The 16,670-nt window shown below is 32.2% G+C and overlaps 1 protein-coding gene across 1 annotated transcript in view; it reads left to right on the plus strand.

Annotated features, from left to right (window-relative positions):
- The window catches only part of ZFP42 (ZFP42 zinc finger protein), a 93,885-nt gene that overhangs the window by 30,865 nt on the left and 46,350 nt on the right, over window positions 1-16,670 (plus strand).

The raw sequence follows: 16,670 nt of genomic DNA on the forward strand, positions 1-16,670 counted from the left end.
GAATCTAAAATTTTACAATATTTTAAATTAATTTTCTGCTAACCAATATAGTTTTACATGTTTATTAATGTACTTTTGTGGCACAGGATTTGGCAGTAGCAACTGTGTAGGATAAGAAGCAGAGAGAATATCCATAAAATACAGGTCATTTTTAATTTTATCAGACAATTTCTTCCCATGAAGAATTTATAACTTTCTCATCTCTAATCAACTTCCCTGCCATAGAAGCACATTCTAATTACAGCCGTCTGCTCCTAGCAGGGAATTCATCCCAGACCAATGTGTGGTGAAACATTCTAATCCATTTTAAGCATGTAATTTGTTTCTGCGCTCAAATCTAGGCAACGAGCAGCTGGATGTCACATAAGACTTTTCTTATACAATGAGGGGAAGGAAAGTTAAAACAGAAATTCACTGAGTGGAAATCAAAGAGCTCTAATAAAGAAATATTAATCTAGGATATACAGTGGGGAAAATGAATGACCACCTTGTCATATTGTGCTTATTAAAGTAATTGATCCTAGGAAAACCACTACCATTCTGTTTATAGGCCATAAGCCTCTCCTTTTCTAAGATCAAAAGCCATGGATTCATTCACGTATCCATCCAATCATTTATTCATTCATACTACAAACATTGACTATTTTTGAGCAAGGCATTATGCTTTGTGCTAACGAGAATACTGAGAGACATAAGAGAATATCAAAGGATATGAGCCACTGAACTTGTTTTCAAAAGTTGACTGTGTAAAATAATTTCTAAAATTTTTTAAGGTCATTTCTTTCTTGTGTCTTAAAAAGAATCTATGGAATAATCTAATTTTTGTCTCCACCATACATATGAAGATTAAGTATATATACTATATTACTCCTTCCATAATTTATATATTATTATAATTACAATTCAGATACTGAAATGTAAGGATAGTATATTCTACATCACAGTTACTTGCATTTAAAAGCCAGCATACAAAATCTCAGAATGAACATAGGGGATATAAAAAAGCCACTATTCAAATTTCCGTAATTAGAAATTATTTTAAAGGAAAAGATACTAATTCGAATCTTAATGACTGAACCCTAAAAGACAAATACACACACACACACACACACACACACACCACACACAACACACACACACACTCACACAGTTGGAAGACACCTCCTATCTTATTAATGAACCCTAAAAGACAAATACACACACACACACACACACACACACACCACACACAACACACACACACACTCACACAGTTGGAAGACACCTCCTGTTAAGGTCTACATTTCTACTGAATTTTTTAACTTCTATATCAAGTTACAATTAAATGCAAAATACTTTGAACTGCTGTTGTTCAGCCTTTTATTGATAATAGCCCCTGCTGACACTGTCCTTGTCTTTTCTACACCTTTAATTCATTTTCACTTTCTCAAATTTCTGTGATAGGGTGAAATAGCACAATGAGAGAGGAAAAGAATACCCTCCCTACAAAAGACAAAGAGATGCATTCAACTGACCCAGAACAGATCATTTCTTAAAAAGTACTGTCACTAGCAAACACACACACATACACAGCTTTCATACTGAGGTGAACACTAATAGTTTCGGATTTCAAATTTCAAAACAAATGAACCTATGTACCCATAGACACTTACTTACATACATACAAACACATGTAATAGAATTTATTTATTTCAGCAAAGACTAAGAACAAAATATTAACCAAAAAGTCATTATGTATTTTATAATCATTCTTTGGTAAATGAAGAACGGAGATTAACCTCAGGTGACCAAGAAAAAAAATACTGGACTCAGAACCAGAGCACCTGGTGGCTACAGGTTACATTGTTAAAGTGATTCAGCTATGACGAAGCCTCAGGTATAGACTGCTAAGCAGAAACGTTCATGTGGATATAAAAACTCTCTGGTTCCCAAATAAGCATACCCCACCAACTGCAAATGCAAGTTTGTCTTGGAAACAAACCTTAGTACTGCATCAATGACATAAGAGATGACCATGATAAGAGCAGATGACCAGCAGTAAAGGAAAGCTGTGCTTAAATATGTCACCATTGAAGTTTATCAATGATTATTGTTTAGTAATACCTTGTCAGTCTTGTTTTATCCTTTCTATTACAATAACATATATTAAGTGATTTAGCCTGTAAACAGTTGCCTCTAAGCTCATTTCAAATCAGCAAGGCATAGGAGAGAGATATAAATAATGCATGTAGTGATGCTACAAAATGGTTTGAGCACATGCAAAATGAATGACCATATTACATACAGTTTACTAAAGGTTCATTTAAGTTTGTTCACAACTGGGTGGCTGCTAAGCATAGACATCTGTATAAATATTAACCAAGACTCGGCTTTCAACAGATCATACTAATTAAGATGATGTAAAATAATCACAAACCAAAAGCCTGTTGTATGGTTTGCAGACAGGGCATGTGTAGGTTCTGAAGACAGTGTACATTACATTTAGAACTAAAACAGACTCAATATTTTTAATGCCTAAAGCCATAAAAATATTTCCTTAAATAAGATCTTTTAATTACCTTGGTGAGAATGGGTAGTTTATACTTCTGAAAACCCAGTAAATTCTTTTTACATATTTTTTCACACTAAAGTTATTATATATGTATTTGTCATTTTGAGAAAAGTAAAATGGGAAAGAATGAAAAAAAAAAACCCAGAAGTAATGAATATCTTTAAACTGTCTTCCAAGATTCACAAATGAGCTATATAAAGAAAACTGTAAACTCCAGTCTATTGTCTTTATTATTAATTTTTTTATTTTTTTCAATTAGCTTTACTTTAAACTTCTATAAATTAATATTTAATTCGTTATATGTGGCACAGTTTGGTACTATTTAAAGGGTATGTTTATGGCAGGTAAGTCTGAACATGGACCATTAAATCTCAAAGCCAGCCTTCTTTGCTAGGCAACCTCCATCCTTGGTACATGCTGTTATTGATGTGCTGTGTAACAAAAGGTCTGGAGCTTTTAACAAAAGACTTTCAGTACATTTCTGTATCGAAGCCAAGTAATTAAGGAAATGCCTTTTTGAGATTACATAGATTTATGAAGGCAAAAAAATAATACTTAAATAATCTCTAAACTAAATTGGTTTTCTAAAAACTCTGCCTTTGGCACTTGGCTCTGATTTTATCAAAGCAAAACAATAAATTTTTATCTCTTTTCACTGAAACCCTGAGTTATCATTGTACTTGGAAAAAAGATAAAATTCTTCCATTAAGAATCTCTTCATTAATAAGTAATTGTTAGTATTAGAAATTCATTCCAGTCTTCATTCATTTACTTGTTTTGTTTGTTTCTTTCTCTGTAGTATACCTGAAATAACATAATCATAAGCCAACTTACATCAAGCTATTCCTATCAGTTATGAATAAAATATTATTCATATTTTATATATGAATAATATATAAAGTTAACATAAAGTATTAACTTCATATTATGTAAATAGAACTACGTTAGGCAAAGAGAAATTTTTTTTTTAACCAATGGGAATAAACATCTCTTCTCACAAAACTCCTTGAAATCAGTTAGGTAAAAGGTATAACCATGAAACAATTAATGAACAAAAGAGCACATAAAAATGTGCTTTATTGCTATTTTTTGTACCGGAAGCATCAGAGAGGTTTCATAGATCATCTAAAACTTGAATTGGGCCTAAGAGGTTTTGCAAAAGATGTATAGGTAAAAAGAGAAACTGAGAAACTGATATAGACCTGAACATAAAGGTGTGAAAGAATGATCTTAATATAGAAAAGCATAACCTATTTGGAGATATAATATACACATACTTAAATACTTAAAATTAGTTCAATAGGTTAAAGACAGGACTATGCCTAAAGTAGATAGCAATATCCATATGGTCCAGTTTTTAGCATCTTAGAGCCTTTCACGTACTTCAATATTTTATTACACACTGGTAGAGTTTAAGAAGAAAGGAAAAGAATTCAAATTGACTCTGACTGAAAGCAATCATTACATTATTTTATTCTTTGGTAACTTTTCCTCACATTGTAATTTCTGATAACTTCAGGTCTACTCTAGACAAGATATTATAAATAATATCATCAGTCAATTTTACATGTAAAAAGATAAATGAATTAGATATCATGATAACCAACCACTTTTTAATTAAATATCACTAATCATAAGATAAGCCACAAAAGCAAGAATCATGTTCATATTACTTTCTTCCTATATCTTCACGGACCTTGACTTATAATATAACTATGACTTATAATAAATACTCTTTAAATGTTGAATGAGTAAATAAATGAATTGATTATAGAAACAGCTTCAAACTATAAGAAAAGCCTCAAATTGCACAATTTTTACTCATAAATAACTGCATAGAAAAAAATAAGTACTATTTTCATTAATATCCTCTCCCTTTATGAGAGATCATATGAAATGTGTAAGGTAGGGGTGGAAAGGACTATGTAAGAAAATAGAATTTTTGCTTCTTTGTTTTTAATGTTAAGGATTGAAGTTCTTTCTCCCACTTTTAGCTGGCTAAATTTGCACTATATAATTTCAGATGATGAAAGATTAGACATTTTTTTTGTAGATTTGAGATATCAGGTTTAGATTCGTTCTTTGAATTCTAAAGTCAAAACTTAGAAAGCACTCATCTCTCTTTGTTCATGTATCAATAATTTAAAAAAATATCCAAAGTTCTCCTAATTTGGTCCGACTTTAGCAGGGCTAATCTTATTTTCCACTTGATTAACCCCATTTAATTAAGCACTTTACGATATACAGAGTTTAGTTAGACATTGTGCAGTAGTCAAATAAATGTTATTGATATTCAGTACTTATCTTGGAGGAGATTATACAAAGGCAGGATAGGCAAATATTAAAGTTATTAGCAAGACCATGTAAAGCATATAAGTACCATATAAGTAAATGAAACAACATTGTAGGACTTCAAGGAAGTGAGATTCACTACAAGTGGCATAGTCTTGGATGATTTCGTGGAGAATAATGATTGTAGCTTCAAAAATGGTTATGATTTAGCATAATGGAGAGATTAGAGAGTGTTTCAGGAATGCATTCATAGCATTAGGAAAATAACCGAGTTTGAAATGGGCATACGTTTAAAGAAAAATATAGATAACCCTTGTTAAGACTATTCCTATGACGCTGGGGAATGTGATAGGGAAATTACAGTTTTGCAGCATGTTGAGATCCTCAAATAACAGTCTAAATTTTAAAGATAATTCTATAAACCAGTTCATGATATGATGAAAAGAGTCATTTTAAGATCATTTATCTGATGGCTTGCTGGTGTGCAGGTTAAATTTGAGGTGGGATGCACTAGAGGCAAAATGTGTGAGGAAGCTCTTGGAATAAGCCAAACATGAGAGAAGAGCCACAACCAGTGTCAGCACAGAGCTGGAAAAGAAAGAATGGATAAGAGTGATATTTCAAAAGAGAAATCGATGGCACTCTTTGACTGATTGGACTTGAAGAGAGGCTCTAAAGTTAATTTTTAAACTAAAACAACCGCAGATATTAACACAGACATAAAGGAAGTTCACGTACCATTTAGAGGGTTGGATCTCTAAGACCTCAACCAAACCAAACTCCACTCCGTATGCCTGGACGAATCATTTCCCTCTCTCTTCCCTTTGTCTATTCAGCTATGTCCGTCTATTAACACTTATTTCAAGTCTCACCACTCATTGGAAACTTTACTGACTACTCCATGCCTTGTGCAGGGTCTTCTTATTTGAGAGTTTGATGCATTCACATAATTCAGGTGTCTAATTGCATCCTCCTGCATGTTATAATAATTCTTTTGTGTATGAACCTTTTCTCCCTAATTTTCACTCTTTCTATATCACAAAAGCTAACACTGAATTAAATATTAACTAATATAAATGTAAACCTGTAGATTGAAGTAATAAGTCTAAATAAATACATTTCTTTTCACTTAGTCACTGAAAATTTTAATACCCAAAGGATGCAGGGAAGCTATATTTGCATTTTCAAAAATTGAAATAATCTATTCTGAATTTTGAAGCTGAAAGTGTTGCTAGATACTCAAGTATTATCTATTAAAATAAAGAACTGAAAAAGTGTGATAAATACCCTCTATTGCTGACTAAACAATTAAAAAGCCTATTCTAAGACTCACAATGGAGCTAAACATTTCCTATACTGTACAAAGAGAAACAATTCAATGATGTCTTTGTGCTGCTCAGAAATCATTCAAAGTCACTTTCTGCTTTTTAGTTTGCTCTTTGGCCCTATATAAAAAGTTGCCACAGAAATTGCTTTGCGCTCAGCAAAACACCAACCTGTTAATGCCAGTGACTAGAATCATTGAAGGTCAAAAGGTAAAAACCACCTGCTGTGTCACATTTTCACAATTCAGAGATTTCCTCTGTACTCAGCATCTATGTGTTGGTTTCTTTTTGTGGAACATTTATTTCACTTTCAAAAGGCCTACTCTTGATTACTTGCACTTGGTAGACAATAATTTGTTGAGAGTCATTTGGATTCTGAGCTCAATAGTAAGAAATCTGGAGAAGAGATAAAAATAATCGTATACAAAGAATTCAACTTAAAATTCGGAGTTAGCAAATATAATAAACTTGACATTTGCAAATGCATGGAAAACAGATATTGCATGGAAAACAGATATTGCATGTAGAAGAACATAGAAATAATGATCTATAAAACAATATAATTTATGATTAAACAAACAAAAACATTATATAAATTTCATAGTATGGACTTTAATCTAAAAATTAATACAATAGCATCGAGAAAAGGTAAAAAGGAAAATAAACAAAAATTTAAAGATTCATGAGACATTTTAAAGCAGAGAAGTAGGAAATTTCTTGATAATTTTTTCTCTAAATCTAAAATTATAAATGTCATCAAATTTGGAATTTGCATAATAAAAATAAAATATGCAGTGATAACATTTTCAAAATATTTTATACTTTGTTTTATATTAGATCTTTGTTCTTATGTGACATAACAACAAATATATTTTTCTAAAATACGCAATTATAATAAATTAATGGCTAAAGGAATATTGTTCCCGTATTAAGTGTCCCAGATTCCTGGATTTTTTGTATGTCAGTTTCTAGCAGTTGTCCATTCATAGTACTCTACTTATAATTTACCTTTCACTATAGCCTACAAAGAACTAGAAAGGGCCAGAGAAATCATGTTGTTAAATCAATACGTGAACTTTTTTAAAAAATTCAAAATCGATGAGCTCTTTTCCTAGAACCCGTGGGAAGTTTCAAGATTTCTCTAAAAGTTTATGTTTGTTCACTACTCTGTACCCAAGACCTACCACATCGTTGACAATCTAATTTAACTGATAATAAAGTGATAAATAATTTATTATTATAGGAAAAAATATTTTTTACTTATTCTTTGAAATCCTCCTCAATTTACATCCAGGCTTATGTTGTTGTTCTAAATAGGTACAATTGCTAAAAGTTTGCCATGTACATTTTTAATATTTCACATTAAAATTAAATATGTTCTATATGAAATTTTTTTTTTAATTGAAAGAAATAAGTATGGTAGGATGTCAAAGTTGCTTAATTTTCATATCAAATTCCTCCCTTTGTCTTTATTTAAACTATAGATGTGCATAGCAAATTCATCTCTGAATCAAAAATTTACATTGGGCTCTTTTTACCTCATAAGTATTAGTAGCAAATAGCTCAATTATTAATATTTTAACTTATCAACCATAAAATAGAAACAGTGGTTGATTTTTTTCATGTCTGCAAGGACGATATTGTATTTTCAAAGATTATTTCGTTTTAATTTAGAGGTGTACAAGAAGGGCAGGAGGGCTATGAAGCAAACTTCAGTATACTATGAGATCTCTTAATTTGTCAAATAAAAGTGTAAGATTTCAGAGAAAAGTATGAAGTCTGATATCTTTCATTTGAAGTGTTACTATGTCTGCCTTGGGTGGTAAAATGGGCCATGGCATTTTAAAGCAGCTCTTATTGATATGACTGGGACTCCCCAGTGTCAGACATTTCACCTCTGAGTGCACTAGGTGTGTTTCTGAAGAATCAATCTTGTGGGGAGAGATAGAACACAGAGTTTAAAACGTCCTGGAGAAGTTGATTGAAAAGAAAACTACAAAGAACTCATTCGTAATATAAATACTCACCTTCCTTAATATGTTCTTTTATAAATTAAAATTTTTATATAAAGCAAAATCTCACAAGATGTCATTTAAACAAACAAACAAACAAAACATGGTTTATAGAACCAAGACCTCTACAAAAAGGTATAGACATCATTAAAAATTACTCTAGTGATATTTCTTCAAAATGACCCGATACGCCATTTTATAACATTCTCCAGAGCATAAGCTATTAGAGGATTTTCTAAAGACTGATTAAATGTTACTGGCTTCATCCAGGATATAAATAGTTCAATTTCAATCACTATTACACATATTTTTTGTTAATAACTCATAATTGTAATTCTTTTCACTGTTTATGCTTATCCCAAGTTGATAAAAAAAAAGAAATTGAATATATCTGCTCTGGGTCAAAAATATCAGTACATAAATTTGCATTCTTACTCCCTTATAAGAATGTTAAACCCATTCAGTGACTTTGTACTGATATTTACAAAACTATCAGTAAATAAATAAGCACACTTGCTGCCTTGTAAGAGTTAAATCCACTCAAAACTCTTGGAGAAGCAGTTCTCCATTGCTGAATGGATTATCAATCTGTTAAGATCCCAAGGTGCTTTTAGAATTCAATGTAATCTAACTATACTGATACAAAACCAATTTTTTAAATTGAGATGTAATTTATACACCATGAAATTAACCTTTTAAAATTACCCCTGGCAGTCATTCATTAACTTTTTGTTATGGATTTGCCTTTTCTGGATACCAAAACCAATTTTGAAAAATAATTTTTTCATTGTTTACTGGGATAATTGGAGCTTCTCTATCTTTATTTACTTTTTAAAAAGAGAAATAAAACATCTAAAGATAAGGAAAACAAAACTTTGCAAAATTGCATATTTAGTATAAGGATTATCCTTAGGGAAACAAAAAGAAGCTTTGCTTTCTGGGTTCAGTTTCCTGGAATTCATTATTTTAATTATTTTATTCACGTTCCCAAAGAAAGCTTCTTGAAAGAATTGTATTATTTTCTTGTAGCAAACACATTAGACTAATTATATTTTATAGTTGAAAGAAATACACTAAACACAGCTTAAGTATAAAAAATTTCTTTATTTAAGAATTAAACTAAATAATTCTCTGGAAAACCTTCATATATTAGTTATTTTAGCATAATTGCTCAATTTTGTGGAAAAAAATCAAATGCAAATTTGTTCTTAGTAATATGAAGAATAGAAATTCAAAGTTTCCTAAACTCTCTATATTTAAATTAAAAGAAATTTACTCTCTTTGTAATAAAATAATAATGTTGTATTAAAATAAAAGCATTCTCAATGGTAAATGGTTTTGCTGACTAACATTTTTATAAACCTATTATTTGAACATCTGGATTCATTCTAGCAGCAGTGCTTAGATTTTTCAAAATAAGAAACAGAACTAATAGGAGATTGTTGTCCTATAATCTTAGTGAGAAGGTAAGAGTCTGGTTTAAGGTAATGTGGCAAAAAGAGAAGGGGTAATATCAGGTGAAGAGGAACATTTCAGAATAATAAAGAAGTCAATTTATCAAGAAAATAAAAAGTATATGCATCTAATAAAAGAACTTCAAAATACATGAATAAAACAAACAAAATTTAAAAATAAATAAAAATGAATATTTGTAATTAGATATTTTGATACTCCTCTGTCTGCAGCTGATAGAAACAGGGAGAAAATCAGAAGGGATATAGAAGATATGAGCAACTCTATTAGTCAAATCAAACTGATTGAATGGAGCACACAACAAAAGCATATTACACACTTTTTTCAAGTCGGATGGAATATTCACAAAGACAGATCATGTGCTGGGCCATGAAATAAGTCTTAAGAAATTTTTAAAAATTGAAATTATGACAGAATGAGTTCTCTCAGTACAAATGAATTAATTACAAATCAATAATAAAAAGATATCTATAAAATCCCTAAACAGTTGGAAGTTTGATGTCTATATGTTTATAGTAGACATTGTGAAAATGAATAATCATAATATATTAAAACAGTATTTGCCATTATAGAGAGAACATTTAAACTTATTTTATTTGGAAATGGAAGGGGGAAATGGTATGTGTAGGGGCACAGAGTAGTACAAGCTATGGAGGGAAGTTGATATTTGAACTGGAAATTGACATATAAACTAGGTGAGGAATTTTTGCAGAGCATGGGGCCTGAGGAGAGACAGGAGTGTGCTAGTACCTGAAACGATGTTGATAGAATAGCTAGTATTCCAGTTTGCCCGAAGCACATGTTTTATAGGAAAATGTGTACCGAGAACGTAAATTCGGGCATGATTCAGATAATGAGAGGCCTCGTATGCTCTAAGTTTTTGTAAAAGTAAATGTGCAAGTCAGAATTCTTTTTGTTAACAAACTCAATAATATCTTCCTTTGCCTCTACGAAGGAAAAATGGGCAAAACTAGTGCAACAATTAGCCCGATACACATTACAACTATTGCAAAAGAGAAGGAAGTTTGATGAATACCAAAAGTAAGTGACTTTTTCATATATACCCATGTGGTAGTTTATTTGCCAGAAGGAAGAATCATTGCAGCTACTTGACAGGACTATCTAAACTAGCCCCAATTACATCGCTTCATAAAATACAGCTGGCATGCAAAGAGTGAGAAAAAAGCCGAGCTAAAATACATAACTGAAAAGTCTTCAATTTACAAATAAAAGATTGTCGTAAAATGAAACAAAATAAAACAAAAAAAACCCAACAATGTGTTATCACTTTGAGGAATGGTTTTGCACTAGATAATGTAAAGTGATTAACTATGTGTTGATTGTCCAGTGGGTCAAGGCCTCTCATCGGAGATGAACCCTTACAAGAATCCATATTACTGATTTACTGGCAATGTCAAAACACTATGTGAAATGCTTCAATTTAAATAGAATTTAACATTGTCAGAAGTCACACAGCAGTTTTGTTTTTCCTAATTCACGATTAAGTTATAATAGCAGCAAGTGGTATTCAGGACAGTTAAAGTTATTCTGCTACAGAGGCAGAAGACTTGATGAGGTGTACAATTTTTTCCTCAGGGCTAAAATTTAATTATGAAAATGTCCTGAACTGAAAATCAGCATTGTCAGCTGTTTCCAGGAAAGATAAAAGATCATTTAAAGGTAAAGAGATTATGCATAAGAGACGCAAAATTAAGTTGAAACCTCCAATGTAAAGAGAGCAAGTTATAAAACAAGAACTAAACATCAAAACTTTTTTATAATAAAAAAAATAAGGCTTTCATTTTTCTCAAAGAACAACAATAAATCATTTAATTTATACCTCTGATTAGTTCACTCGGATGTTTAAAGTTTAGTAGATATGGGATAATTATTGAACATTCAGTGGTGCTGAAGAAATGAGCCCTGAACGTGCCTCAGTTTGCCAAACTGACAATCTGGGAGAGGCACATTCCTACACTCAATAACCAAGGGACTGCTTTTCATGAGTTCACATAAACTGCCAGGGGTACTTAATAGTGTTTTCATTTCTTACCCTAAAATCTATCTCACTCTAAGTCTTCTCTGCAAAATGAAGATATTAATATTGCTTCACAGGATTGCAGGGAGATAATAAGAGAGAATGAGTAATACGCACGAAAGAACTTTGTATGATGCAGAGCCTGTACAGAGAGCATCATTACAAAGTGCCTATATTTATAAAGCTATGTTTATAAAGCTCCTTTCAAAGCACACCCCACTCAAAATAATTTAATCATCAACCGAGACCTGTGGTCTGTCAGAGATTCTGCTAGAGGCCAGGGACCTAAAACAAAATCCCCACCCTCAAGGAGCACACAATCTAGACTCTAGAGGAAAAGGCAACCATCAGATAATCTTGTCCATGACTGAAGAAAATGCTGTGGAAGCATAGAGGGGAGGAGTTAGTTACAGAGGAATTGTCATTCAAGATAGAGGAATGAGAAGCTCTAATTCCTGTTTTCATGATTCTGGACTTCTGTAATTTCCCTAAATACTTAATGGATAATTTGAAATGATCTCATTTGACCTTGTTATTAATCCTCTGATGATAGAGAGGAGAGAGAGAGATTTTATTTTTTATATGAAGAAAGTGAGGCTTAGGAAAGATAAACATTATTCTGGTTAATGTTGACCCACAATTTAAACAATGCCTATGCAGCAAAACTGGTCTTCAGGCTCAAGAAGTGCTCACCATCGTGCAGTGTCTTTTGTTTGGTGTTTGCAGTCATGGAAACGGAGTATGAGGTCTTATTGGAAATAAACTTTTTCATACCAGATAAGTGTTTTCAAAAATGAAATCATGATATTTTTAGAAAATAAGATGTCACCAAGAGTACATTTGGGATTCAATCAAAACTAGTGAAACAAAGTGAATAAGTTAATATGCATGTAAATGGTTTACATTCATGGACAGTCCAGTCTCTAATCCTATAGCTGATCTAGGAAGATTAATCTCAATATGTATGTTATGAGAATGTCAGATAAACTGGTATTTATATAGCAGTTAGCTTGCCCACATACCCCATGGAGAATGTGAGATTAAAAAAAAAAGGAATTTTTATTGCCCTCTCCCCAACCACACTAGAAACACTCACACATACACACACACACACACACACACACACACACACACACACAGAGGCATATAACGCACAATCAGCAACGGCAGCAACAACTCCACACACTGAAACTTTCTAGCAATTTTTGTTCTGCCCCTCAAGAAATATTTCTTGAGTAGTTTTGAAGGATCTTCCAGAGCTGATTTAGTAATACTCCTCTGTCAGCAAACAGAGATCAAGGAACTCTTCTTCATCGTGGGAGTGTGATGACAGTAAGCATACTACTTGTGGAGAGGAACAGAGGTGGGAGAAGGATACCCATCAAAAACAAACTAAATTCCAGAAAACAATCTTAGAGTCTAACAATACTTTAAATAAATTCATTTATAAGACTGAATATCGGGTAGCCATTAAAAATTATGCTCCAATTGAAATTTTATTTTATGAATCAATTCTTATGATATAATGGGAAATAAAAAAAAGCAGGCTACAAAATTGATGATAATTTACTTTAAAATGCATGTATTAAGCATGTTTATATGTTATTTTATATATTTTTATTTATATAATATATGTTATACCTCATTAATTTAAATATAAAATATATTAAAAGTAGCATTGAATAAATGTATAGAGAAAATAGATTCAAAAGAAATACAGTAATGTTAACCACTGGTTTTTAAATATTTCAGTATTTAGTACAATGCATATTTTTGTTTGTTATATTAATAATAAACATCTGGAATGAAAGTATAATTTCTTGGTTAAAGATGAGAGATTGGAAATATGTATCAACCTCTGCTTCTTCTCAAGTGTGCACAAAAGCAGCATAAAGGATTTTGTTGTTCTGTTTTGTTTTGTTTTAAGGTATAAACCCACAGGGGCAAAAATAATAAGAAAGGAGGCAATAACAACAAAATATTGGAAGTAGAAAGCAAATGAATGAGCGATAACAGACTAGAGAACTGTGAAAGCTCAAATCAAGGCTGGCAATGGGTAGAGCAAGAAGCAACATGATTTATATCTGAAAACCCACAAAGTTTTGGGAATTGGTGGTAGTAGAATGAAAGGCTGTTTAATAAGCAAGTAGACACTCCTCTCCCACAGTCCTCACTTCCACATCTCCCAGCCAGTCAGGCAGGCAACAATCTTTTATCCACCCTGGAAGAAGACTGGAGTTTATTCTTGGAATGGAGGAAACCGAGAGCCTCTGCAAGGGGAGACACCAAGAAGATGTGGGCAATGAATTAAAAAAAAAAGAAGTCAAGTTTACAAAGTGAATATTGAGATTATTCAGCCTTTTCTGCTGTGAATGCTAACATGCTAGCAGCAGATTTATATCTTCCACGAAGGACATAGGAGGATTATTTCTGGGGAATTTGAAAAATAAATAAATAAAAAGGATATAAAAATATTACCATTAGATGATCTCCAAAAAAAAAGAACGTAGCTTATTTTAAACTAGTGTGAAACCCAAGTTTATGTGAAGCTTGTTCCTAAAATTTCCAATGAGTATCATAGGACTGCTTTCATATAGGCAGACAGTGAAGGATCAACAAACTTTGGTTTTATGGTTAAGCACAAGTAAATAATGGAAACATTCTAAAATATAACCAGCTTTCTGAAACAGAGGCCGTAGAATAAAATGGAACCCAAAATGGAAAAGTGTGAAGATTACAAATCAGTAGAATTAGCAACTTTGGCAACCATGCTAAGAATAGAATGAATATAAAAATTGCTTGAAGTTCAAGAATAAGAAGAAAGGAAGATTTCGAAAAGAACAGGAGACACGAGAATGAGTCATGTCACAAGGTTATGGTACAAAGATGGTTTATCAGATAGGGACTGGTTCAGTGGAACATAACAGAAAGTACAATTTAGAGTGGCTCAGCTCTCTATGGCCATGCTACCCCGAACAAGCCCGATCTCATCAGATCTCAGAAGCCTGGTCGGTCCTGGTTAGTACTTGGATGGGAGACCACCTAGGAAGAACAGGTGCTGTAGGTGTAAAAAATAAAAAATATAAGGGATCGTAAGGTGACAAGGTCCTTGCAATCTGTGCCTGACAACCAAAAAAAAAAAAAAAATAGAGTGACTCAGCTAATAGTTTCATTTTCTCATGTAATAAGACTTGCTAGTTCGAAGGAATCATGATGTTTTCAGAAATCCACATTTTCTCTCTTTCTGTTGAGTCTGCCTTTGGTCTTCATGAATTTTTACCTCATTGTTGAAAGATGGCTATTTACCCTCAAGCTCTGAATAGGAAGAAGAGGAAGGGCAAAGAGGAAAAAAAACGTGACGGGGAAATTATCACTTTTAAGAGCTCACCTAGAAACCTGATTTGGTGACTTTTGCTTCTATAGTATTGGTCACAATTGTGTCACATGGCCACTTATAGATCTAAGGGATATGTAAGTTATGGGTTTGTTTATTTTTAAGCTCTACAATACTTGTCTCAAAAAAAAAAAAAAAAAAAAACAAACAAACAACAATTAAATTCTGGAGGTAAGAAAGAAAGAGAGAATGTATATTGGGCTATAGCAGCATATAGCATGGATGATTTTTTTAGAACTTGAAACGTTTTAATAATAGGCTTAAAATTTAGTTAGTTGGCAATAAATCAAATGTACACTATAAAGGTGGCCCATAATTTTATAACCATTCTCGATTGTTTTATGGGTGTGTGACAATTACCACTAAAGAAGGAAACCAAACAAAGGAAATTTGAATTGATAGAAAAATAGAAAATGACCAAAGATCTTTTAGGTAGCTGCTTTCAGATGCTCTAGAAATTTTATATAAGAACATTTGCATTATATTATCAATATCGTAGTTTCTGACAGTAAGTCAAAATGTATTTCTTTCTATTTGGTAAATCTAAGGAAATATATAGAAGCCTGACAATAAACTACCCCAGAATCAATAAAAACTAAAAGTTAAATATAAAAATTGTCTTTCCATTGCATAAAAGTGTAATTGCACCAGCCCGATGTATATATCACTTGAAAAAATGTAGTTGCAAAACGCAATCTCTTTTGTGTTTAATATTGTTGAATTTTACAATTCAAAGTCAAGAGGGAGAGGCACATATAAATTGGTTCCTTCTTTTATCTCTCGAGCAGTCTCTGTTTCTTTTCCATTGCTACCTGTTCTGATTACTATTACGATGTTTACCCCCAAATGGGAATATAGAGATGTAAAGATGGTATAATTAAGAAAATTCTTCTTTCATTGTATTGCTCACAGAAAGTGGGAAGAATAAAAAATAATTACAATAACAGAGATGCTTCAAAACAAAGTAAAGACCTTATTAAGAATAAGAACTCTTGAATGTAAGTACTATAAATTGCCTAGATCAATACAATATTCATAAATTGAATATGTTTTTCAGATAATAAATGAATAGGATGAAACATGTTATCTGTATGTTTCACAGGGGAAAAACTTCATATCTGGGAATAGATGTGCAGCATTATCTGACATTCAGTTTGAATTATTTGTCCATTTATAAATATAACACATAAGAAAAATCTTTCTCAGAATAAGCTACTCATAGGAATGGCCTGCAAGCCTTTTACGTTCCTTGACCCTAATCCAGAGGCTTGGATTCAGTAGAGTCTAAACTTAGACTCTGGGACCCTGTATTTCTTTAAAGCTTTCCAGGTGATTGTGATATATAGCAAGGAGAAATTCTAATAAAGTTTTCGTAGTCGAAGCAGTTAGTGTGAGTAAAACTGCTAAACAGGAGTGGGGCAAGTTGATACAACATTTATTTTTATGTAGTTCATTGTCTAGCACAATGGTTCTCAATTGGGAATAAACTTGCCTCCTAGGGGACATTTGTCTATGTCTAGAGACATTTTTGGTTGTCACTATTCTGGGGGAGGAGCAAGGGGACTTTAGAGAGTCAGTACTACTG

The sequence above is a fragment of the Pteropus alecto genome, unplaced genomic scaffold (assembly GCF_000325575.1).
Source record: "Pteropus alecto unplaced genomic scaffold, ASM32557v1 scaffold24, whole genome shotgun sequence".
Classification (NCBI taxonomy): domain Eukaryota; kingdom Metazoa; phylum Chordata; class Mammalia; order Chiroptera; family Pteropodidae; genus Pteropus; species Pteropus alecto.